This window comes from Neltuma alba, unplaced genomic scaffold, assembly GCF_004799145.2.
Source record: "Neltuma alba isolate B1F8T4 unplaced genomic scaffold, ASM479914v2 tig00011756_pilon, whole genome shotgun sequence".
Lineage (NCBI taxonomy): Eukaryota > Viridiplantae > Streptophyta > Magnoliopsida > Fabales > Fabaceae > Neltuma > Neltuma alba.
Window position 1 is genome coordinate 351,284 of NW_021636384.1, and position 27,249 is coordinate 378,532.

Consider the following 27,249-nt stretch of genomic DNA (forward strand, 5'->3'; position numbering starts at 1 on the left):
TAATTGTAAGCATAATTAAATAATTTATTTTTCAAAAACGAATTCTATATAAAGGGTTAATATCATCCATATAAAATAAATAAAAATTTTCCTTTATAAAAAATATGAGTATTTTAGGATCCGCATAAAATTTTTTAAATTTAGGCCATGCAATTCTTTGTGTGTCAAAAGGGCAGTGCAATTATATTAAAAAATATTTTATAACTACTTTTTACTGTCTAGTATAAAAATAGTGGACATAAGTGTCATGAGGCATATTGTTCTGGGTGGAAGATAAAGTATTCCATTATTTATTTTTTGTTTGGCCTTTCCCCTTTTACGTGTACTGGTTGTTTTGGATTAGTTAGTGGATGTTTATACTTTATATCTCTTAACTTTTCTATCTTATTTCTTCTAGCCATAACTTTCGTATTGATGTAGTAAGTGGAAAGAAAGTCATCTTTCCAACAACTTTTGTCCAATTGCCAAAAGCAAAAAAAAAAAAGTCTATTTTTTTATCAGGAATATTTTAAGTCCAATTGAAACCTCAGAGAATTAAGTGTATATATTTTTTATTTTAGACGAAAACTAAAATAGATAATCTAGCATTAGTAAAAAAAATCCTTTCAAGGGTGACTGATCAAACACTGTCACATTATTTTTCAGAACTTTCGAAATTCTAATTCTATCTTATAGTCGAGGTCAAAAAAAACAAAAAAATTCTATGTTATAGTAGTATTTTCAAAGCAAAGTCAAACCTCTTGAAGTCAATAAGAATAGTTGGCTTCTTTGTTTCATATTAGTATTACAGTTTTCTTCTGCATAATCATTATATTGAACTGAACATTAGAGTATACATTATAGGAAAAAAAATTAAACTTATATGGACTTGAGCCTCTAATATGTCTCTCTCTAACACTCTCTAATATGCTGTGTGTTGTCCCAACTCCCAAATGGTCTTTTCCTTTTGGCCAAAACAATTTTTTTTTCTTTTTGTCTTTAGATTATAATAAAATGAGTAACATTATAATATATTACAATGATAAAATGTTTTTTTTAAAAAAAGCCCTAAAAATTGTGCGATTTTAATTTATTTTATTTAAAAATCATAAAAAATTTAAAATTGTACCCTTTCATTATCATAATATCACTTATTTTATATAAAATCTAAAAACAAATATATGGAAAGTTGCGGCGTTTGTTTTCAATCAAATCAAATCAATATATGTGAATTTTAAAATATCATTAATATTTTAAAATTTACTTGTTCTGTTTTGATTATTGGATAAAGATATATTAAGTATATAAAGCTAATGCCAAAGTCACCCCCCATATGTTATATTGTTTTTCAAATGTTTAAATTTCATTTTTAATCATCTTATGACTTATATCAAAATTTATAAGTAACTCTTTGAGAATTTTTATACACAATGTTGGAAGAAGCTTTGTTTCCATTAATGTTCTATTTAAGAAAATATTTTACATAAATTATGCCTTCATTTTCTTTTCGGTAAGACAAGGAGTGCATCCTCCTTGTTATTAAAGACTCTTCTATCTCAATTCTCAAGTGAGGAGAGATAATGCCTAAACCTGTTTACAATGAACTTGATTATGCTTTTTTTCCCCTTTAACATTTTTATGAATATAATTGTACGCATAATTAAATAATTTATTTCTAAAAAACGAATTCCATGTAAAATAAATAAAAAATTAATTGAATTTTGCTTGTCCAGTTGACCACTGATTTATGAAATTAAGGGTTATTTTCTTAAAAAATTAAAAAAAATAGTTAGGAATTGATTTTTGGCCTGAAATTTTCGTAAAAATTAATTTTGGGGTCAAGGAAACTATTAGATAAGGAAAATCCACATAAAATATTGTGGATTAATTTTTGAGTTTATTTTACAATTACAGAAAAATAGTGACAGGAAGAAAGTGAAGACAAAAACTCATTGAAGGGTATAACGGTCATTCCTCACCCTTCTTATTTGATATAAGCCATCAGGTCATCTTCCACCTTCATTTTGCGATCTGCCGCTGGAAAAGAGAGTGAGGAACCAAGAAATAGAGAGAGACGGAGAGGCGAGGGTGTGGCCGGAGAAGGTGATCGGAGCTTCTTTCTTTGCATGCAATCAGCGTTTCTGGACGAGATGAGTCCGAAGATTACTCTCCCATCGTTCTTTCCTTCGGTTGCCGTGTGTTTGAAGAGTTGATGCTCGAAGAAATTTGGGTTCTAGTGAGAGAAGCTTTCGGTTTAAGTTGAAATTTGAGGATGATGAAAGAATGATGTTTATTGATGATGATGGAGTATGATTTGTAGCTTGCATGTATTGTTTCCTTCTCTGTTTTGGCTGACAAAAACAGGGGTTAATGATTGGGGGGGAAAAATGGCGTCAGATATAGCTTGTGAAAGTGAAAAACAATGATCAAGCTTGTAGAAATTGATTTAGGGGATTGCATGTGATGGTTTGAATCTTTGTTGGTTGTATCTCAGATCTGAAAATTCTAGATTTCATTGATTAAAGGTGTTTGAGAGTTTCTAAGAGGCTAAGTGTTTGAATGAGAAGAATGAAGCATTGTGGTGATGTGTGTATATATATAGATATATATTCGCTTGCATGCGTGATGTTGTTACATGTTGAATATTACTGTGGAAAGGATGATTTTTTTTAATTCTTCATTTTGCTGTCCGAATTTTGACGGAGAGCAAACGTGATGCTTAGAAGTTAGTAGTATTATAGTAAATAGTATTCTTTTGGGTTCTTAATATAAGACCCATTTAATTAATTTGATTAGATTAAAAAAGTTAGGTAAGTTAGTTAATTATAAGAAATGTGACACGTTTTTCTTAAAATACCATAATCATCCTTTTTAATACTCACTCTCCCTCATCTACTTGATTATGGTTGATGGAGTATTCATAGAGATAACGTGATGCTTAGAAGTTAGTAATATTATAGTAAATAGTATTATTTCGGTCCTTAATATAAGACCCATTTAATTAATTTGATTAGATTAAAAAGGTTAGGTAAGTTAGTTAATTATAAGAAATGTGACACGTTTTTCCTAAAATACCATAATCATCTTTCTTAATATCTACTCTCCCTCATCTACTTGATTATGGTTGAGGGAGTATTCATAGAGATAACTTAGAGAAAACTGATAAATATGAGAAATGGGTCTTATATTTAGGACAAAAATCAACTCAACAATTGGGTTCCATATTAAAGACAGGAGGAGTATTTGTATAAAATACATAACGAATATGATTAAAATCTGGTGGCGTTGTACTAAATCTGAAAATTTTTCCTGGATTTCAACATATGGCTACCCGAAACATTAATGGAGAATAAAAGAGGTGTTGCCATGGATTAAGCTCGTGCAAGAGGATTATGGGGCTGTGTGAGAATATAGGCATGTGTGCATGGTGTTATGATTTGAGATGGGCCGAATTTTGAAGCTGTACCCGCAAGTTACAAGCATGTTTGAAAGAAACAAAATTCTCGGACATTTCGCAACAGTAATTATAATACAATCATGCTTGAGAAAGATTCAACCACAATTCAAATAATCTAAACATTACACACACATTTTAAATCCAAATCACACACCGATATAAAAAATACACACACAGACATATAGGAATTGTAAGTTAAAAATATGAATAACTATAATATCTCTATGATTTAATTATTATAATTAACAAGGAATTAAACAAGTATTAATATTAATTATTGTATTAATTAATTAATAATGTAAATAACAAATGAAACGAAATGTATGTTAAATCACACTTAAAAAAAATTCAGAATACACATAACATGTATTTATGTAATTCAGTCTTGCATAATTCAGTAGATAACCAACAAGGTACAATCACACACAATCGTGTATATGGAGAATTTCCATAGTTACTCGTTACTTCAGTTTACAAATAGTTACAACAAATTTATTCTTAAAATTTCAATGATAATCTACAATAATCATAAACACAAATATTTATCAACAGACTACTAACAATTACTCTCTAGAGCTGCTTTTAAAATTATTCTAAAGCTACTGTAAAGGGTTTTAGTCATCCTCTATAAACCAACATATTATATATGTTTATGTATCTATTTAATTACTGCAGAGATTAAGGTGGGGAGAATCTCAATTAAATCAAGCAAAAATATCAAAATTTTAAATTTAAGCTTACACTTTCAACAAATTCCTAATTAGACAATAAGACTTAATTAAGAATTTTAGAAAGTTGTTAAATGACTAGAATATCCCTCTATAGTTAAAAAGTAAAATTGAAGGTAGGTATTTGAGTTAGATTTAATTGAGTTTTTTTTATCTTACTTTAATGTTTTAATATAATTTTCATTAACATATATATATTTGAGACTAAAAATTTGATTTAGAGTATTTTATAGTTAAAAAAAAAATTAAATTTAAAGTCCGAAATACTTTTTCATTTCGTTAAAGAACTATATAATCTCAAAAGATAAAAATATCTGTGCAATTCACATAAAAAAACATTTACATCATGTTGTCACAATTTAATTTAAATTTTGAGATAAGTATAGACCTAACAAACTATAGGATGAAGTATGTGGGAAGTAAGGAACTAGGCCTTCTCCGTTTCCATCCAGATTCAATTCTCCTAGATATCCATTTGACCATTTGAACCATCTAGGTTCCTTGTGTATTATCAAGGATTTCTATAGAAGGTGGAAAAATTACACCTTGAGCAGCTACAATGACATAAACTTTCTTCTATTCCCTTTTTCTCTCAATTTTTCATCAACAAGTCCCTTACTAGACAAAAAGTCAACTGAGTTAATCTAAGAAGAATTTTAAGAATTATCTATTTTTCTCATCTAATGTCCTCTCCTAGCCTCTCCCAGAGGCCCTACCTCTAAATTTTCTGATGAAAGATGATGAGTTTATCGGGTCTATAATTATATCTGAAAATTTAAATTAAATTATGATAACATGCATGGCGTAAATCTTTTTTATTTAAACTGCACAACTATTTTTTTAATTCTTAAGATTATATAATTCTTTATGTCTTCTACTAACATTTATTGAAAATATAAATTTTTAAACATCTATTAAATTTTTATAATAATAAAATTGATCAAGTAAAATATAATTCCCTTAATACTACCTAAATAACTATCATATAAAAGTCTTCATTCAGCTAGTCTATATACAATGGCACAAGCACATGCATAAACGTATAAGTATCAGAAATGTCAAATCACATCGTCAATAAATGACTGCTAGTTCATATGCTTATATATATCTCTCTTAACATCCATTGCATTTACTATAGCATTCTCATTTTGTCTGAAATTTCCTTCATAGCCATAGGATTCCTCTTCAAAAAACCTCAATTTCCTAAGAACCTAACACTTTGGTGGATGCTGGTAGTTGGCTATTTAACATTGTTGTCACCATCCCCTGTTTCCTCTTTCACGACTTCACTAAATAGTGAAGCAAATGCTTTGCTAAAGTGGAAAGCCCGCCTTGACAACCACAACCAAACTGTGTTATCATTATGGAAGGATAATAGCAGTCGTACTTGCAAATGGGTTGGAATCTCATGCAATGAGCTCAACTCAATTTCCAGTATATCTCTTCCAAATTTTGGATTAAGAGGTGCGCTTGATAGTCTCAATTTCACATCTTTCCCTAATCTCCAATTCTTAGTACTTGGAGGTAATCAACTTATTGGTTCCATTCCTAGTGAAATTGGGATGTTAAAGTAAGTAGTTGAACTTGACTAGTCAAGAAACAATCTCTCTCGTAACATTCTTACCATTGTAGGAAATATGACCAATTTGCACCATATTTACCTTTTCTCCAATCAAATCTCAGGACCAATTCCATGGGAAGTAGGGAAACTCTACTCTATGAAGACATTGCATTTGTTAGAGAATAATATATCAGGTTCAATCCCATCCTCTATTTGGAACTTGGCTAATTTAAGCAACTTCTTTGTTTATCAAAATAAACTTTCTAGATATATTCCTTCTAGCATTGGAAACTTGACAAGGCTCTCCATGCTATCATTGGGATGAAACACTCTTTTAGGATTTGTTCCTTCTAGTATTGGAAATTTGACAGAGCTCACATATCTAAATTTGTGTGGAAACAAACTTAGTGGCAACCTTCCATCAAAAATGAATAACTTGAGGAAATTAGGATCCTTGCATATTAGAGAAAATGATTTCAAAGGTCATTTCCCTCAAGATATCTACGTGGAAGGATTACTGGCTAACATCACTGCACATAGGAATCATTTCACTGGTCCAATTCCCAAAAGTTTGAAGAACTGGTCTAACTTTATCGGAGTTAGGTTTGAAGGTAATCAATTGACAGGAAATATCACAGATGCTTTTGGCTTATACCCACACTTAAACTACATTGATTTGAGTAAAAATACATTTTATGGCCACTTGTCACCTACATGGGGGTAGTACCGTAACCTTTCAACCCTCGAGATCTCAAATAATAACTTATCCGGGGGAATACCATTAGAACTAACTGAGGCAACTAAGTTACAGAGTCTTGATTTTTCATCGAATCACTTGATAGGAAGTATTCCAAAGGAATTAAGTCACTTATCATTAAAGATTGAAGTTATGTTGAGCAATAATCAACTTTCAAGAAACATTCCTATTGATATAGGATTGTTGACTAACCTTGAACAATTGAGTCTAGCTAACAACCACTTAAGTGGCTTAATTCCAGAACAACTAGGAGGGTTGACCAAATTATGGGAATTAAAACATAAGTTAAAACAAGTTCTTTAGCATTCCCATTAGTTTTGATCAATTACAACAACTTTAGTCTCTTGATCTTAGTGGAAATTTATTTACTGGGGGAATCCCAGCAATGCTTGGATAGCTACATTGATTGGAAATGTTGAATCTCTCACACAACAATTTCTCAGGAACTATTCCTTCACTTTTTATTGATATGAATAGCTTGGCTATGATTGACATATCAAACAATCAATTAGATAGCCCACTTCCAAATATTTTAGCCTTTCCTATACCTACAATGGAAAGATTAACAGGCAATAAAGGCTTACGTGGTGATCTATCTGGCTTACCAATTTACCCTACAACAAATTTTGACTCAAGCCATTCCAAGAGTAGGGAAGTGTTGATCTATGTTGTATCCTTTAGTTTAGGAGTTGTGATGCTAGCAACATTTTCGTTTGGATTTCATATGTTATTTGCCATCGCAAAGCAAGAAAAACAAAAAGTCAAGAAACAGAAGTGCAAACTCAAAATTTGTTTGCTATATGGAGTTATGATGGGAAATTAGTATATAAAAACATTATTGAAGCCAGAGAGGAGTTTGATGAAAAATATCTCATTGGGGAAGGAGTATCTGGAAGTGTCTACAATACAGAATTGTCCATAGGTCAAGTTATGACAGTGAAGAAGCTTCATTCAGTACCAGACACTGATATGTGTCATCAGAAAGCTTTTATGAGTGAGATTAGAACCTTAACAGAAACTGGGCATTATAATATCTTCAAGCTATATGGGTTTTGCTGGCATTCAAAGGTCTCCTTTTTGGTTTATGAATTCTTGGAAGGAGACAGCTTGGACAAGATACTAAGTGAAGAGACACAAGCAATTGCATTGGATTGGAGTAAAAGAATCAAAGTTGTTAAAGGCATGGCTAATGCATCATACTATCTTCACTATGGATACTCACCTCTGATAGTTCATCATGACATATCACGCAAAAACGTTATTTTAGACTTAGATTATGAGGCTCATATCTTTGACTTCAGGACAACCATGCTTTTGTATCAAGATTCTAACAATTAGACCTCATTTGCTGGTACATTTGGCTATGCTGTCCCAGGTTAAGGATCTTTTATGTTATGTGATTTTCATTACTTTTGAGTTTGCATGGTGTTATGTTTCATGTTTCCATTTTTTAACAATTAAAAATTTATCATTCATAATGTTTTTTCATGATAATCTTTTTGGTTTTGTTAGAGAACTTGCTTACACAATAGCAGTGACAGAGAAATGTGATGTTTATATCTTTGGAGTGTTGGCTTTGGAAATAATTATGGGAAAGCATCCAAGAGATCTCATAATGTTGTGTTTCTCATCAGCATCTTCTAGTACAGCAGCAACAATAATTGCTCATGATTTGGATTTGAAGGAAGTATTAGACCAAAGGCTACCTTATCCTTGAGGCTCAGTGGCTGAGAAGGTGATGTTGATTGCAAGAATAGCTTCCACTTGCTTAAATGAAAATCCACGTGCTCGCCCAACCATGGAGTAAGTATGTAAGGAGCTAGCCATGCCAAAATCACATATTTCTGGTTCCATCCATGGCTTCATATAGGTTATGTTGGAGATCTCAACTAAAAATAAAATCATCACGATGTGATGATGTGTGATGTGTGATGTGTTATTGTCTTCATACTTAAGTGTTTTCCTATTCTACTCACGTGTAAAATATCACTACTATAAAAATATAAATACTTGACAGTTATTTTTGGCTATACTTGATGGTTTATAACCGTGAAATATGGAGGTGTCAAATATTTGTTTAGGTAATATTTGACGGTAAATAACTGTCAAATATTTGATACAATACTTGACGGTTTTAACTAAAAACCGTCAAATATTACGGCCAAATACTTGATGGTTATTATCAAAACCGTCAAGTATAAACATACTTGACGGTTTTGATCAATAACCATCAAGTATGTGTTCAATATACTCGATAGTTATTTGCTATAACTGTCAAGTATATTGTATATGTGACAATTATTAGATATAACCATAAATATACCTACAATACTTGATGGTTATATCAAATAACTATCAAATATTGTAGACAAAAAATAAGGTGGTTGCTTGCTACTTTTTTAGCAGCCCGCCTATGTTTTGAAAACAAAAGGGAGCAACAAAACAAAAAGCATATATAAATCTACCCAGCCAGGAAATTAAAAATAGAAATTGACATTATATTTTAAGAAATCAAAAGTCATACAATGTATATAAAAAGAAACTTGGACAAGAGAAAGTAAAACAAAATTTGTCAAGTACTAAACCAAAACCAAAATTTGCTATTTACAAAAATTATAGCAAAATTGTCCAAGTATCAAAACCAAAAGCACAAGACATTGAACAATGACAAATATAACAAAAAAGAAGAAGAAGAAGATAAATACCAATCTTCTTATCTATCTATTCTGTGCCCACTGATGGTATAATACCATTACAAACTCTTCCACAATTTCTTCAACATGACTGGATGAATATTGCATGCAATATGAATACATAAAGTACTGTATGCAAGAAACAAAGAAATTGATGATGTTAGGTATAAATATATAATTAACATAAGTATAAATTGAATTTTGAATAAATACATGTTACCTTAGTAGGGATTATGTCAGCATTGTGCGTAAGTATCTCTTTCGTGAACTTCATGACACAATATCCACAATCCGAGCTCTTGTCTAGTTACAATGGGCACTATAAAGAAAGGGAAAGGCAAATATATTAATGATGATATAATGATAAACTATATTTAGTTGAATAGTTAATGGTGATGAATGCCTTTACTTTTTTCTATGGGAATACGGAATCGAATAGGCCAACTTTGACTAGGGGGCATGCTAAGCCTTGATCCGTGTAGAATAGCCACAGAGCTTTGAGAATACAATGAAATTAAATGTTAGTGATTGTCAAAAATTAGATAAAAAAGAAATTAAATTCAATGTAATAAATACGTTCAAGATACCTATTAAACAGTCATTATATAAATGGTCAATTGGTCAAATATTAAGAAAATCAAAAAACCAAATTTTTGGCTTAAAGAGATTAACCACAATCAGCATCCAATGTCCCCTAAATACAATAAAGACAATAAGAATAATTAGAAAGTATTATAAAATAGAAAAAAATTTAAGAAAATTTAGTATACTTACCCATGGCAATAAGGTGCCAAAAAGAAAGTGTCCCTATTTTTTACTGCCCTTAAAATGAAGATATCAGTTAAATCCCTCAATAAGTCTTGCTTTGTATCAAGGCTCACTACAAGGAAAAAAAAAAGGCATTTTACCAACGGTTCATTTCTAGCGGTTTTCGCACAAACCGCAAGAAAATAGTACTGCTTTAACCCCATAAAACAGTGGGCCCCATAATTTTCTAGCGGTTTACTAAAATGCTAGAAAATAACTGCCACAACTGTTGGCGTGTTTTGGCAGGAAGATGGCGCCACATTTCTAGTGGTTACACTGTTGTAACCATTGGAAAATGCAAATAGTCTTTGCAATTTTTAGCGGTTAGAGAACCACTAGTAATGTAAAAGAATTTTCTAATGCAAATAGTCCAACTGCTAGAAACTAACTGCCACAATTGTTGGCGCATTTCGGCATGAAGTTGGCGCTACTTTTGCAGTGTTTAATTTCTAGCGGTTTTTTACTGGAAGCGCTAGAGAATACAAACCGTCATTGTATTTTCTAGCGGTTTTGTAACCGCTAGTATTTTCAATGAAGTTTCTAGCGGTTTTCACCAAAACTGCTAGAAAGTTTTTATTTTTCCCGAGGACGTGTGACACGTGGCTGCATACAGGTGGTTGTGGTGGCAAACCGCTAGAAATTTCTAGCAATTTTCTGGAAAACCACTAGAAAAGAAAACCGCTAGCATTTTCTAGCAGTTTAAAAGAACCGCTAGTAAATCGCTGCCTATATATACCCCCCACCACGTCATTTTCGCTGTTTGGCAAATTTTGAAGCGAAACTCTGCCGAATTCTCTCCACGAAGCATATCCAGATCCAGATCCACATCTATATTTTCAGGTAAGAATAACAGTTTATTTATAAATAATTTTTGTTGTTATTTTTTAGTTTCTTTATCTTATTATATTTTTTATATTGAGTTTAATGGACTATTTTTATTTAATTACAATTAATAGAAATTTTTTTATAATAGACTAGTTTATATGGAGTTAATAAAAATATTTTTTTTAATGAGTTGACAGCAAATATTAAATATAGGAATATCTGTTTTTCAATTATTGTTATTTGATATAATTATTTATTTTTAATAATTGTTAGTTGAAAAATATATTTTTCATTACAATTATTATTTGTTATTAGGATGACTCGTCGACCAGGGAAGGAGCCAGTTGATCCTGAGAGAGGAGGACCCAGCGAGGATCGTGGTGGTGAGGGTCATGATGCTAGTGAGCCATTTCCTAGCATTCATGACTATGACCTGAACGAGGAGGTTATTCTGGATTTCATGGAGCATGATGATATCTAGCAGACCGAAAAGGCTCATTTCTCCGGGGATGAAGAACCCCATAATCATGCTGGTGATGAGGAACAGGAGCAGGAGCAAGAGGAGGAGGAGCAGGTTCAAGGGAATGAGAATCCCCATAATGAGCAGCGTCCTCCTCCCAAATGCCAGACTGGTTTTGAAGTAGAGTTTGTGGGTAAGTATTTATTTAATTTTTTTAATTTGACAAATATTTAATTTATATAGAAATTGTTTTAATTAATTAATATATAATTAATTTCTTAATTAAATTTTGCAGACTCTGAGGGGAACCGATCCTATAGGAGGCTGACAGCGAGAGAGTTGTCTATGACAATGAGCGAACAGGTGGTTGCACCGCTGAACGAATTCGGGCAATCGACCAAGAAAGGTGGCTAGCTATATAATAAGTATGTGTGCCTTCTTGCTCAGCAGTGGACCATGTTCCCCATTTATGTCAAAGATTAGAAGAGAATCATTCCGGAAAAGAAGTAGCAAGGCTAAATAATGAAGGTAATATAAAATTGTTATTTATGATTTTTTTAATTCAAGTAAATGAATATATATTTTATTTCTAAATTATTTAATTGTTTGATTATAATTTTTTATTTATTTAATTAATTTGTTAGTTACAATATTTTTAAAATAGTTAAATAAATATAATTTTTTATTTAAATTACTTAATAATTGTTTGATTGTAACTTGTTATTATTTTGATTTACTTTTTATTTATAATATTTTAAAATTAGTTAAATTAATATATATTTTTATTTAAATTAATTAATTGTTTGTTTATAATTTTTTATTTATGTAATATAATTTTTAGTTATAATATTTATAAATTAGTTAAATATAGATATTATTTTTTTATTTAAAGTACTTAATTGTTTGATTATAAATTTTTATTTATTTAATTAATTTATTACTTATGATATTTTTAAAATAGTTGAATGAGTATATATTTTTTATTTAAGTTACTTAATTTTTTGATTATAATTTGTTATCAATGTAATTTATTTTTATTGATATTATTTTGAAATTAGTTAAATGAATATATAATTATTATTTAAAGTACTCAATTTTTTGATTTTAAATTTTTATTTATTTAATTTATTTTTATTTATAATGTTTTTAAATTAGTTAAATGAATATATATTTTTTATTTAAATTACATAATTGTTTGATTATAATTTGTTATTTATTTAATTTATTTTGAATTTGTAATATTTTTAAATTAGTTAAATGAATATATATTTTTTATTTGATTTACTTAATTGTTTGATTATAATTTGTTATTTATTTAATTTTTTATTTATACTTGCGAAATGAGTATAATTTTTTATTTTTTTAATTACAGAGTAAATTTATACTGGGAGAGGAGCTGAGGGTGGATAGGATCAAGAGACTTGGGGTGGCGTGGAAAAATAGGAGCCTAGGAGGGCTAACTTGTGGTGGGAGAAAAAAGGTGACGGGATGAGGCCCCTGTAGGAGATACTAGCAGATGTACCTGGTAGAGTCCCAGAGCAAGACTGGTTAAGTTATGTTTATTTTAGGATGACGACTGAGTAGATGGTATGATAGTATTGCATTAACTATAATTTCTTTTTATTTGTTGTCCAATATGACTAATTTAATTTGTTTACATTTTGTTTTAGGCTCTTTCCCAAAGAAACACTAGGAGCGTCAGGCAGCAAACAGTACATCATAGGGCTGGATCCAGAAGCTTTGCTATCACCTATGACGAGATTGTAAGTACTTGAAAAAATTTGTTAAATGTGTATATATATTTAATTTGTAATTAATAATTTTTTTTCATTTTATTTTCTGAGAGAAAAGACGCGGCAGGAGCAAGGATACACGCCCACTTATGGGGAGATGTGGGCGACTCTGTACAGGCCTCGAGACGAGTCTCCTGCTTCAGATGAGGTTGAGGAGATGGGGGTAAGTAAGCAATTAAATATTAATATTATATTGCGTTATAAATATTATTTCATACTAATATTTTTATATTAATTTTGATAGGCGTGGATGACTCAGGTCGATGCTGAGCTACGAGAGTCTCAGGGGTCTGCCTTGGATCCACCACCTCACTTTTAACGGGCCGTGGTCGAGCGCAGCACCCTGGTCGAGTTAGCAGGCTTGGTCTTGGACCCACACCAACTAGGTTGCCCCGCTCAGGTTGCACTGGCCTATCATACATTGCGGGGAGCTCTCAGTTAGCAGCAGCGTCCCATCAGGCGAGCGCAGTAGTGAAATGGTCGAGTTCCTCGTCGTCAGATGAGCTGCAAGAGGAGATCAGGCAAGAGGTGACAGCCATGATGGAGGCCAGGACGCAGGAGCGTGATCTTCAGTTCCACTTATAGCTTGACCAGTTGAAGGCAGCTGCTATGGCTATGAGTGATGTGGTCATCGGTTTCACTCCAAACATCCTGATTTCCGAGATCCCTGACATATGCTTGCCACTAGGCTATCCACTGCATGACCAGCAGCCAGTCCAGCCGTAGGATGATCAGTAGCCTATCCACCCCTAGCAGAACTAGCAGGAGGATCCAACGCCTGACGAACACGATGATGCTGCTTCTGCTCCTCACCCCTGATTTTTCCTATTTTTATTGTATAAGATTTTATTTGGATTTGGACTTTATTATGTTATGTTTTATGTGAATATTTATTTAAATTTTATATTTATTTGTTTACTTTTATTATTTATTTCTATAATTTTATTTATAACTTTTAATACCTATTTCTTATTTTGTCATTTTTGTAAAATTTAATTTAATAAATATCAATTTATTACATGAAACTAAAAATTAAATTGGGTTAAAAAGATTTGGGCAAAAATAATTAGATTTAAATGAATAAAATTGATGTAACTGTAAAAATATAATTTAGAAATTTCTTAAAGTGAGAAGTAAAATAATAACTAAATTTAATTTTAATATAAATTAAGAAGGATAATTATTTCTAGCAGTCACAAAGCCGCTACAAAAGTCGGAAGAAATTTTTATTCTGACTTACACTTTCTAGCGGTTAAAACTGCTACAAATTTTGGGCAATGTTAAACATTTCTAGTAGTTAATAATCGCTAGAAATTCACACCGTCACATCGAAATTCAAATTTCCCTCTCCTACAAATTTCTAGTGGTTATAAACTGCTAGAAAATTAATAACAACATTTTTAGCGGTTATAATCGCTAGAAAATGAGTAACCGTTGGCAAATTCAAATTTCCCTCCCTCCTTCAAAATTCTAGTGGTTATTGACCGTTAGAAAATGTATAACCGCTAGAAAAGTCTCCTGACTCATTAATTCTATCCGTTGAAACTGCTAGAAAATTTTTGAATCGCTAGAAATTTCTAGCAGTTTTAAACTGCTACAAAAATTTGAACGTTATCTATCCGTTGGTAGCCTCCTTTATAAGCTGAAGAACTCTATTTGAAATTCATTTTAACTTCTCTTTGAGCTTCCCATCTCATCTGTTCATGAAATTTGAGTAACATTAGTAATGGATAGATCGTGGATCAACTTGCATCGGTCTACTCCGCAATACGTGGCTAGTCTAAACTATTTCTTGGATTTTGCTTTCTCCAATGCTGCCATAAACAGTAAGATTCAATGTCCATGTCCTAAATGTAATTTTAAGAAGTGGCATCCCAGAGATATTGTTAGAGAACATTTGATCTTTAGGCCCTTCCCGCAAGAGTATGTATTTTGGCAACTACATAGGGAACGACCAAAAATGGTTGCTGAGTCAATTCTAGTAGTTTCACAGATGGGAGTTCAGGTGAAAGAAGCCGATGCCGTGAAAGATGCTGTGCGTGATGCTTTTGGCATTTACGAAAGTGAGGATCCCAATGAAGATGAAATAGAGGGGCCTCAATCGGAGTTTCTTAGAAACAAAACTGCCCAAGAATTTTTTGACCTCATGAGCGAAGCTAATAACCCTCTTTATTCTGGGTGCACAAAGTATTCTAAGTTGTCATTCTTGGTGAAGTTGTATCATATCAAATGCTTGTGTGGTATGACTAACAAGGCAATGTCCATGCTACTGGAATTACTGGGAGATGCTTTCCCTCAAGCTGAATTCCCTCCATCTTTTTATGAAGCAAAGAAGATTATTAACAAGCTTGACTTGAACTACCTGAAGATAGATGCATGCCCAAATGACTATATGTTGTACTGGGGAGATGATGCAAACAAGAAAATTTATATGAGATGTAAGACGTCTCGCTATAACTCGATACGAAAGGGGAAAAAGCAGAAGAAGAAATCAGCCAAAATTCTCAAGTACAATTCATTATAATGTGTTACTTATTCCGTCTCTAAATATTCGATATTTGAAATTCTCAATACAATTGATTATAATATGTTACTTGTTTAGTCTTTAAATACTCAATATTTGAAATTTTTAATACATTATTTCCTTAGATATTTTCCTTTGAAACCACAATTGCAAAGAATGTATATGTCATCAAAAATGGCTCAGCACATGAGGTAGCACGAAAGTGAGGAAAATCCAGATGGTAGGTTAAGGCACCCACGAGATTCGGAGGCGTGAAAAACATTTGATGCGAAATTTCCAGACTTTGCCAGTGATCCTAGAAATGTACGTCTTGCGTTGGTAACCAATGGTTTTAATCCTTTCGGAAAGAAAGCACCGGGATGTGTATGAAGTAGAGCTCCTTTTTGCTTTCCATGATCATTCCTGGCAAGAAAGCACCGGGAAATGATATAGACATACACCTATAATCGTTGATACACGAATTGATCGATCTGTGGATGAATGCTATTAAGACATGTGACTCATATAACAAGCAACTATTCAATCTCCGCGCAGCCTTGATGTGGACAATAAGTGATTTTCCTAGCTTGGAAACTTTGTCCGGCTGGAACATGTACACTGGGTTGGCCTGTCCTGAGTGCAATTTTGATGCCGTATCATGTCGCCTTCCATATAGTCGTAAGTGGTGCTTCATAGGACATCGACGGTTCCTTGATTCCAAGCACAGATTTAGATTGCAACAGATTCGCTTTGATGGAAAATAGGAGAAGAGAGATCCTCTTGTTACTTTGTCTGGCGTGGATATTTTGTGGCAGTTAGAAGATGTTGATGTCGAGTTTGGCAAGAATGTGGATCCCGAATGATTGGGACGACAGTCTCGTGGGACATCTGATACGCAACCTATGCAATGGCAGAAGAGAAGCATCTTTTTCACTCTTATTGGGAATCTAATTTGCTACGACACAGTTTGGATGTTATGTACATTGAAAAAATGTGTGCGATAATGTGCTATATACATTGCTCAACGAAGCTGGAAAGTCCAAAGACCATATCGCAGCTAGAAAATATTTACGGGCCTAAAGAATTCGTGAAGAGGCTTGGCCTGATGAAAATGACAAGTTTCAACTAGCTAAATTCGCCTTGACGAAGCAGAATAAGGATATCTTCCTTTCGACGCTGAAGAACATAAAAGTACCTGATGGATATTCTAGCAATATCTCAAGATATATTGAATTGCAGGCATGAAAGTTTACTGGGCTAAAAAGTCATGACTCCCATGTTCTTATGCAACAGTTACTTCCATTGGCTTTGAGAAACACACTTCCTTCTGATGTATCAATGGTTTTGGTGGAATTGTGTTCATTTTTCAAGAAGCTGTGTGCGAAGGTCTTGATAGCAGATAAGCTTGATCAGCTGCAAAATAAAATAATTTTTACACTTTGTCACTTGGAGATGATATTTCCTCCATCATTCTTCACTGTTATGGTTCACTTGATTGTCCACCTTGTTCGAGAAGTAAAGGTTGCTGGCCCAGTTCACTATTGATGGATGTACCTTATAGAGAGGTACTAGATTATCTTTTATCCCTGCCTCTTTAAATTTGACAATGTTGTTTCATTTGCTCGTAATTATTAATGGATATTAACCTGTAGGTACTTGGGAAAATTAAAATCATATGTTAGGAATAAGGCGTGGTCTAAGGGGTCAATAGCAGAAGGTTATTCCAGAGATGAGGTCTTAACTTTCTGTTCAAGGTATTTTGATGACATGGAGACATCTTTTAACGGCCCATGTCGTGTAGATGATTCTCCTCCTGCTCCTTCCATATCAACTTTATTTCCTTTTGTCAGGAAATCAGTTGGAGGATATGAATTCTTCAGGCTCACTCCCGCAGAGAAACTCCAGGCACACAGACATGTTTTGATAAATTGCAGCCAAGTTGAATCCTTTATGTAGTAAGTATTATATAAGCTCACTAACTTTTACACTTTATATTTGTTAACACTAACTATTCTAACAAATTACACTTCACTATAGTGAGTTTAGAAGTTACCTCAGGCGGCAGCTAAGGGGATGTTTGCGTTCCACTGACATTGATAAAAGAGTCCACAAAGAGTTTCTCGATTGGTTTACACGTCGAATACGTAATGACAATAGCCCATACACAGATGACTTCAAAGCTCTTTCCCTCAGTCCGTTAGACCATGCACGAAGGTTTACCGGGTATAATGTCAACGGCTTCAAGTTCTGTATGGTTGGACGTGATCAGGGATTACTCACACAAAACTCTGAAGTTTGAGGGACATTCGGGACGAGATGTTACGCTAGCAGCAGTGACAGCAATATGCACTTTAAAGGCTTTACGTACTATGGAAAGCTAATTGACATCATTGAGTTAAGTTACCAGCTTTTCACCGTAACTCTGTTCAAGTGCTCCTGGGCAAATACGACAACTTCATGGGGACTCGCTACTGACCACTTGGGCATCACCTCTGTTAATTTCTCTAGACTTATTCATATGGAGGAATCTGAAGATAATGAGCCATATATTCTTACCTCCGAGGCACACCAGATTTATTATGTCGAGGACCAGAAGCATAGGGACTGGAATATGGTTGTCCACCTCAAGCCACAAGATCTTTATGATATGGGTGATAGTGACATTACTTACGACAGCGAATCGTTCCAACCCACGAATTTTAAAAACTTCTTTCCTCAAGGAGACGATAATTTGGCCATTATAAGGTATATGTCTTTAATTAAATTAGTTAAATAATTAACTACTAATTACTAAATTTTTTCTAAATATATTATAATTCTAACAATAACTTTTTTAACATTTCCTTTCAAGCAGGACGATGTTCAAGAATAGTATTTTCAAAATTTTTTATCATTTAGATAATTTTTTTTATAAATAATTAATACAAATTAAAATTAGCTCAGTTTTTTAAAAATTAAAAATTTGTAATTTCTAGCGGTTTAAATTGCAAATAAATAAATTTTTTTATCATTTAAAAATTTTTATCATTCAAATAATTTATTTTTCATAAATAAATATTTACAAATTAAAATTATTTCAGTTTTTTAAAATTAGCACTTCGCAATTTCTAGTGGTTATACAACCGCTAGAAAATTAATCAAATTTCCAGTGGTTTCATAACCGCTAGAAAACAAATGCTACAAAATCAATAAAACCGCTGCAAATAGTGAGAAACCGCTAGAAATGTCTCGCTGATCTCTATAAATACCATATCACCTCCTCATTCATTTACCCCATCTCTTTTCCTTCCTCTCCTCTTCTTCTTTATAATTCTCTCTTTTCTTCTTACTTTCTCATATGATGATTTCTTCCTCTTCTTTATACAGTAAGATGGTATTCATTTTATAGATCTTACTTTCTTTTATTTATCTTTATTTATAATTTACTAACATATTTATTTATCCTCTTCTTTCAGATTTTTCTTTTCCACATTTGTCGTGCCCTTGTCAACCGATTCAACATAAGAGTGAAGGTTCAATATTATAAATTATCTCATATCTAATTCAACTATCTTATCAAATTAAATTAAATTCAATCCAATTCATTTAACACAATCATAATTTAGTCGCCTATTATTTATCACAAAATTAAAATAAATAACATCTAATACATTGGTAAATATACATATTAATAAAAATTCTCTAATATAACCTATTTATGAAATAATTTGATTTTATTTTTTTCACCATCCATGAACTTTTAGCAGTTCAGAAACCGCTAGAAAATAAAAAAAACAGGGAAAATTTCACAAAATTCAAATTTGGTTGCACCTGGCACCAAATTTCTAGCGGTTAGGAGCCGCTACAAATTTTTGGCGCCAATTTGAAAATTTTGTTCCCCGACAAAAGTGGATTTTTGTACCAAACTTTCTAGTGGTTTTCAACCACTAGAAATTTTGGCACCAATATGAAAAATTTTGTTTCCTGGCAAAAAGCAATTTCGTCTCAAACTTTCTAGTGGTTTCCTTAATAGCTAGAAATATTTTGCAAAATTTTCTAGCGGTTAATAACTGTTAGAAATGTTGTCTCACCTACTTGTTTTTTCTAACCGCTAAAAATTTTCTAGTGTTTTGACCACGTTGCGTAGCAGTTTCCATAACTGCTAGAAAACTGTTCCTTACACTTGATTTTCTAGCGGTTAGACAAACCGCTACAAATGGTGTTTCTTGCAGGTGAAACCGCTAGAAACGTCATAATTTAACCGCTATAAAATACATGTTTTTTTGTAGTGGCTGCGGTTGGCAAAGGTATGGAGACTGATGAACATAAACTTTTCATCAAGGTTGCCAGGATCAATGAAATTCTTGTAAAGGTACCTAATTACGCAAACAAAAATATCAATATAATAAATATTCTAAGTAATTAAGTATTTAATTATGGTTTGAGAAATATCTTATATAAAAGTTACAGGTATTTGTTCCAGCCATTTCATAAGCTAGAATTTCTTTCAATTGATCATTTGTGACATATCAGATATGGCTGTATCATAAATATTTATCCTACAAAGATTTATAGCATAAGAAACACAGGGTGCTCAACCCAACCCATAAGTCATACACATAATCAATCCATAAGAGCAACATATGCGACAACATCTTGTGGCCGCTAGCCATTCTAACAGCACTTCATCAAATAGAGTCATCCAACATTCAAACAAAAGTAAGTATATGTCAATAAAATATGAGCCTTAAGATGGCAATATGCATAACATTACATGCCTAAACCAAAAGAGGGCTACTAGGCTATCCTCGCTTATACATCTAGTTGCTTCCCTTTATGCCGAGCCAAACTAGATGCTCTCTTAAAAAGCTTTGATGAATAATGGGTTGAGACAATTAAGTCACAGTAACCAAGTATTAATTTATAACATACACAAGTAGGATGGCAAGTTAGTGAAGTAGTGCTTAAATATAATTTAAGTAATAAATGATGTTTTAATAGATATAACTACATGAAAGGAGTATGTCTTGCCATCCACAACACAATTCATACAGAAGTACACTTATGCAATAACACCATGAAATATGCCCTCCTATCATCCTACTCCTCCTTATGACTCCTTGACAAGGACCCGAACTTTTTGTGCTGAGTAACCTGGCCAAAGGTCACCTCATTCACATCAAGCAACAGGCCCCCTCTTATGCCTATACTGCCCAAGAATGGACTAGGGTACAAGAGGTATCTACCCAAGAGCTCGTTCTCAATTCCGGGTCATGGAAAAGGAAGAACTACAGGGGTCTAACAAAAGGCCAAGCACTATAATCAATAGTGTAGGCATGCCGCGCAGACTTCAAGAACAATTATCCTCTACATAACATAATCCCAACCTCCACATTTGAACCCTATGCATAGTCACAATATAGATTAAAAATGTCATAATTTTTCAAAGTAAGATGGTATAATTCCAAACAAAGTACAACACATTTCCATTTTATTTAATAACATAATATTAGTACATCAAATTTAGCACTACAAGAAAACATAATTAACAATAAAATACAACTCATGCATAATTAAATCAACATATTTTCCACTCAACCAAAATTTATGATATAAGAAAATACATACTTTATTTATAGACATACTCTGACAAATTAATTTGAGAAAATAAAAGCATAGTACACACTTTACAATCTAAAACATGTATATAAATAAATTAACTTCGGTTATCTCTACTCCAAGCTTAACCTCATAATTTAAGGAATAAGAGCACAAATGACAGACTTCGAAATACAAGATAATATACAAATAATGTAAATACAATTTAATATGCATACAAATAAATAACTTAAATTACATAGAATTTATTATTATTAATATATATACATATATTTATTACCCAAAAAATTCTTGCTTTAAATAGCATTTTTCCTCCACCCAATTAACTCATTCAAATTATAAATAAGTATTGATTTTATTTAATTTTGTAAAATTCTCAATTTATAACTTAAGTTTTCAATTTTAAAATTTTCTAATAATATATCCTTAATCTATTTCACATTTTAAACCGATTAAAATCTCAGTGATATATTAAATAACCTAATTAAGTTATTTAACTCAAATCTAATTAGTAAAAACATTCTATATGTCTTAAATAATACATTTTTTAGCTAAAATCTTAGTTTAAAATTCTCAAAAAAATAAATAAATAGAAACCGATTAAAATTTCTTAATAATGTATCTTTAAATTTTTGCAGTTATATATTGTCAAAACTCACTACTTACTCTGTACTCAAATTGCAAAATTTTCTTTAAACATTATAATGATACTATTAATATAAAGCTCTAAATATATAGAAAATGTTCATAAAAAATTTTAATAAAAAGAAGTATTTTTATGTACCTAAATGATCCTCAAAGCATATCATGTACTTTCCAGCTTAGTACGCTCACTCTCTCTTTTCCTCTCTGCCTCTTGCTCTCTCTTTCTCTTCTGTCTATCGCCTCTCCTCCTACCATTATCCTTCCTACTCAATCATCTCTTCATTTTTCTTTTTCATTTATTAACCACACACCTCAAATTTCTTTCTTCAATAGATGACCCCTTCCCCTAAATTCTTCTTCTTCTTAAATGCCCTCAGCTTTTCCGCCGAATCCCGTGGAAAAGTTGTGTGTTTTTTTAATAAAATATTATTGTTTTACATTATTTTATTGTTATTTTGAAATAATAATAAATTTTTTAATATTAAGATAATATTTTGGATGTTATAGTGAACACAACAACGACTGATTTTCCAATAGACTCTTTTTTCCTTTAGACTAACAAACATATAGTTAGCAATTAAAACAGAATTTATAAATTATTTTAAATTAGCTAAAGGTTTCAACATATATATATACACACCTTTTTAGACAGTTCTGACATAATAAAACGTCCAGGCCAAGCAACAAAGCTACCCACTACTTGGGCTACTGTCTCTGCATCTGGGATGGACTAGGAAGGGCATGGTTGCCATTTATCATAGAATTCAACAGTGTGCTTACATGATCAGTAGGGCGAGCCACATTATGAATCATAGTCTCTCTCGGTAAGTTGAACATGCAACCTGTGGTGATGATATGATGTTTAGGGCTATCTGCCCCACACTGGATGTCCGTTTCACCCTAAGTAAACATATACATTTTACTTACTTTATTTTGAAAATAATTGAATGTGATAATATAAACGTAAGCAGTATTATACCTCAGATAGAGAGGGGAATGTGCAGCTGTCTTTCCCACTCAGGTTGAGACTCAAAGCTGGCTATGGTGCTTAGCCCTTGATCAATTGATCAATCAGGAGCCCTTATGCTTTGACCTGCTCTTTTAACTAACACGTTTCCTCCTTCAACTCCATAAACTCTACTGAAGAAGGCGCATTTGATGTTAAGGGCTTTTTCCTAGCCCTAAAATAAGCTTACTTCGTGACTTTGAAGCTAACACCACGAGGATGCCAGGAGTGGTCAGGAGTCCCCAGTGCTATCCTTAATACATCTTGATCATCTGATGGATTGCTTCTTTCTTGGGAAACCTCTTAGGACATAGTTTTCTATGCAGCAAACATTGTTAGTATTACGACTCTAAGGTATTAATTAAACAAGAACGCATATTAAAACTTACCATCCTATCGATAATCTCCTTCACTCGAGGATTATTAATTTGTCCGTCTTTATCTTGCTTGGACAATGCCTATAGCATTTGACGGGATATAGTAACATCTGATCTCTCCTTTTCTGTTACTTCTTTCTCGAGGCCTACATACCCCAAGTGCCCTTTCTGATAGAGATATTCATTCTTCTTCACCCTCTCCTTATTTTCGGTACTTAATTCCTATGAAAACAAAGAAGATTTAGGTGAATACATTAAATATTAAATACAATTCATTTTAGAATGGAGAATAAATGTTACTTGAAATTTCTTTTCACGATGTAACTGAATAAAAGAAGGTCAATCCTCTTGTTTGACCACTTTCTGTACTCGTCAGCTGAGAAAGGATCCTTCAAATATTTCTTTGTAACGAAATATCTAAATGAGTGTAGTACTGTCCCAGCCTTTCTCAAAACATGCTTCTTTTTACTCTCATCAATGTGAAATCCTGACTACAAAACGCAAAAATCAAACCATTAGTTCGAAGTATCTTATGAAAAAAGCAAATTTGAACTATCATAATATCTTACCAATACATCTTGCCAGATAGCATCCCATACTGCACGATGTACCTTCCTCTAGTGCTGTATAGTGATCGGCATGGTGTTTCTTGCCATAGCACCAATATAACTGATAAACTTATTAGCTTTCACAACTTGTCCTCTCTTATTTCACTGCATAGCAAACTTTTTCCGGTTTGCCACTTTTTTCATGACACAAAGCTCTTTCTGTATATGTTGTGCCTCTTCCTACAACTACTGCTCTTGTTTAGTGGCATTAGTGGATTGAGATGGATTATCAGTGCTAGATCTACTATCATCTGCCATCTGTAACAAATTAAAGCATAAAGGATTAAATGAGTGAATAAAATAAAGTCATTAGTAACATAAATAAATCAAACGTAATCAAATCAAGTAAAAGTGTAGTCAAACAATAAAAAAGAGAATATATATAGTCAACTAGCTCTTTTCCTCTTTTCACTTTTAGCTTTTTGTATGTTCTTCTTAATTTGAGTTGTTTTTATCTTTTTCTGAAGTACTTTTCCTTTCTTTGAAATCCATGTTCCTTTATTGTCATCATGCCTGACGTATATGGATTCATCTTTATTTGAAACATCTTTAAGTGATGTCTCTTGAAATGGATCATCTTCACTTATCCCGTCTCCCCATTCATTTGTTTGGTTAATCAGACAATAGACCATCTTTTTGTAGCATGATCTGGAACATAAAAAACTTGTCTAGCATGAGAAGCCAAAATGAAAAGCTCTTCTTTATACCCTTATTCAAATTTAACTATATGAATCCTAAGTCATCAACCCTCAGTGCATTATTATTGTCCACCTACTTGCAATTGAATACTGCAACCTTAAATCCAACATAATCCAACTCTCAAATATACTCAATCACCCTAAAGTATGACTTATTTGCATAGATAGGAATTTTATCTTTGGCAGTTGATATATGCATGGTATTAGCTACAAGGGTTACACCAATGTTTTGCATTTTACTTTGATAATCTTACTTTTTAGTATAGAAAGCGAACCCATTAATGAGGTATCTTATCGAAAAAAGTACATGTTTGCTCTGTTTATTTTCCAAGAACTTTGTTTTCTCAAAAATTGAACTAGGATCTGCATTATAATTGTAACGCACGTGCTCTTTCAACCATGATATAAATGGTTTATTATGTGCTTTGGCATACCAACTTTCCAGTTGTCACACTTCTCTTTATAATCTATTATATGTCAATTGGAACCAATATAAGTCTTTTGGTAATGTTTCCGGATGAAAATTTTTGAATTTCAGGATTTCACTGTTCATCCTGTCCGTACACTATTCATCCGAAAATGGGTCAACTTTGAAAATTCATAACTAAATCTAGAAAAATCGAAACGAAGTGATTTAAATTTTCACATGAAGCTTGCTAAGAGTTCTATGGATGAAAAATAATCATTAGGTCCAATTCAATCCAGAATAATTCCAGAAAATTCATCAAAGTGTACTGTTTATTTGGTAAATTTTCGAATTTCTAGTAATTTTGCCCAACTTTATAAGGGCATAACTCTTAGCACACAACTCCGAATTTAAAAAATTACCACTTGTTTTAAAGATAAAAAGGAGAACTATTTGTTTGTAAAATTTCAAGCCCAGATTTCCACAGGTGCTCATTATTTTATGTGCCATAAGTTTGGCACTTTTTAGTGAATTTCTATCCCCTAATTGTCACTTTCTTTGATTTATTTCCCCTTTTCCTTTTTCCACATTCATTCCATAATATACCATGCATAATTCCCACAATAGGGCATGAGAATAAAGTAATACACATCATAACATCATCCATAACTAGATACAACCATAACTAGATACAACTATTACATAAAGTTCAATGATACCTTACACAACATAACATAACAACATTAATTACATATTGCTCCACTATCCCAATACCAATTCCTTGCCTTGATCCATGCTTGGTCCACTTCCTAATTAGTGCATAAAATGACATAGGATGAATGAAATTTCAAAGAAATCTCAGTAGTATATGAATTATAATTATCATGTAAATCATTGCAAGTTAAATTGTGATATGTCATGCAATCCAATTCATTCCCAACTCATAGGAATTCATGCCAAATATCATGCAAGGAGAGGAACATTATATCATCCACATTGACATACCACAAAGCATTTGGCCAAAGCATAACTAATGTCAATCAACAATCAAAGTCACCACTAAATTCCTCCAAATCCAAGCAACAACAAGTCACAACAAACAAGCAAGATAAACAATCAAATTATAATTCAAAGCTACCTTTGCAAAGCTCGTCCAATTAATTCCTCCAAGGAGCAATGCTTCTCCTTAATTCCTCCTCTCAATGCCTATTAAACCAAGCATAAACATAGGCCATATTAATCACAAGATAACTTAGTTCCAACACTTTAACATTACTTAACAATTTCCCCCCTTTTGTCTTTGATTTTTAACAAATTGATTCCTCCTTTAGAATCAACCATCTCATGACTCAATCCTACACAATTTTTCATGAGGAATCCAATGGTGAAATCAGAATTTTAAAATTCAAACTCCTTCCCCATGAACTCCTCTTGGCCGAATAGGGGGCTGTATGCTTCCAAAAATTCTATTTTTGATTCCAATGATTTTAAACACTTTCCAACATTATATCCCTACACAAAAACATGTTTTAAAGCCATTGGAATCATCAAATCAAGCAAAATTAAATTGCTTCTGCATGAACAGTGCTGAACGAAATTCCTTCCCTTAAACCCTAACTTTGTTTTCATCCAAAAATCAATCCATACACCACTCAATCTTCCTTATTCCACTTGATTATTAAGGTTTCTATATTTTCCTAGGCATCACACATCCAAACTGAATTTTTCAGAATTTTCCAGTATTTTTCCAGCATTTTCCCAAGCAAAAATCCTTGTTTAATCAATGTAAAACTTAGAGATATTGATGCTTGGACATACCTTAGTGTTTCCTTGGAGTAAGGTGGATGATCTCTTGCCTAAAACACCTCAAAATTTCGTGCAAGGGTGGCTGGATGAACAGTGATAGAGTTTCCCCTTATTTTTCCCAAATTTCTAGCAATTTTCTTGTATTTTCAAGGGGTATTTACAGAAAAAATCCATATGCCCTCACCCTCCTGATTTGCACAAAATTGGACACCTAAGGAGGTGTATGTGGCAGCCATCAAATGTTCAAAATATTCAGATCACTTCATGTGGCATTTCTCTAGATTTTTTCACAAAAATATCTCTTAATTTCACATTTTATTTAATAAAAATGGTGGAATCTGGAAAGTGCACAAAATTGGGCTTTTAATGGGTTCATTGTGGGCCTCAAAAATGGTTTGGGTTGGCCCAAAAATATGGCCCACAAACCAAATCACTATCCCAAACCGATTTGAAACTTTATCAGTTACTATTCACTAGTAACATTTCATAATTTTTTCAGACCTCCAAAAATTTATTTCTCTCCATGATAATTCACCTTTTAA

General features: G+C 32.4%; 1 pseudogene; it reads left to right on the forward strand.

Annotated features, from left to right (window-relative positions):
• The first annotated feature begins 5,390 nt into the window (after nt 1-5,390).
• On the forward strand, nt 5,391-8,453 carry LOC114717602 (probable leucine-rich repeat receptor-like protein kinase At1g35710; annotated as a pseudogene).
• Nucleotides 8,454-27,249: the final 18,796 nt, after the last annotated feature.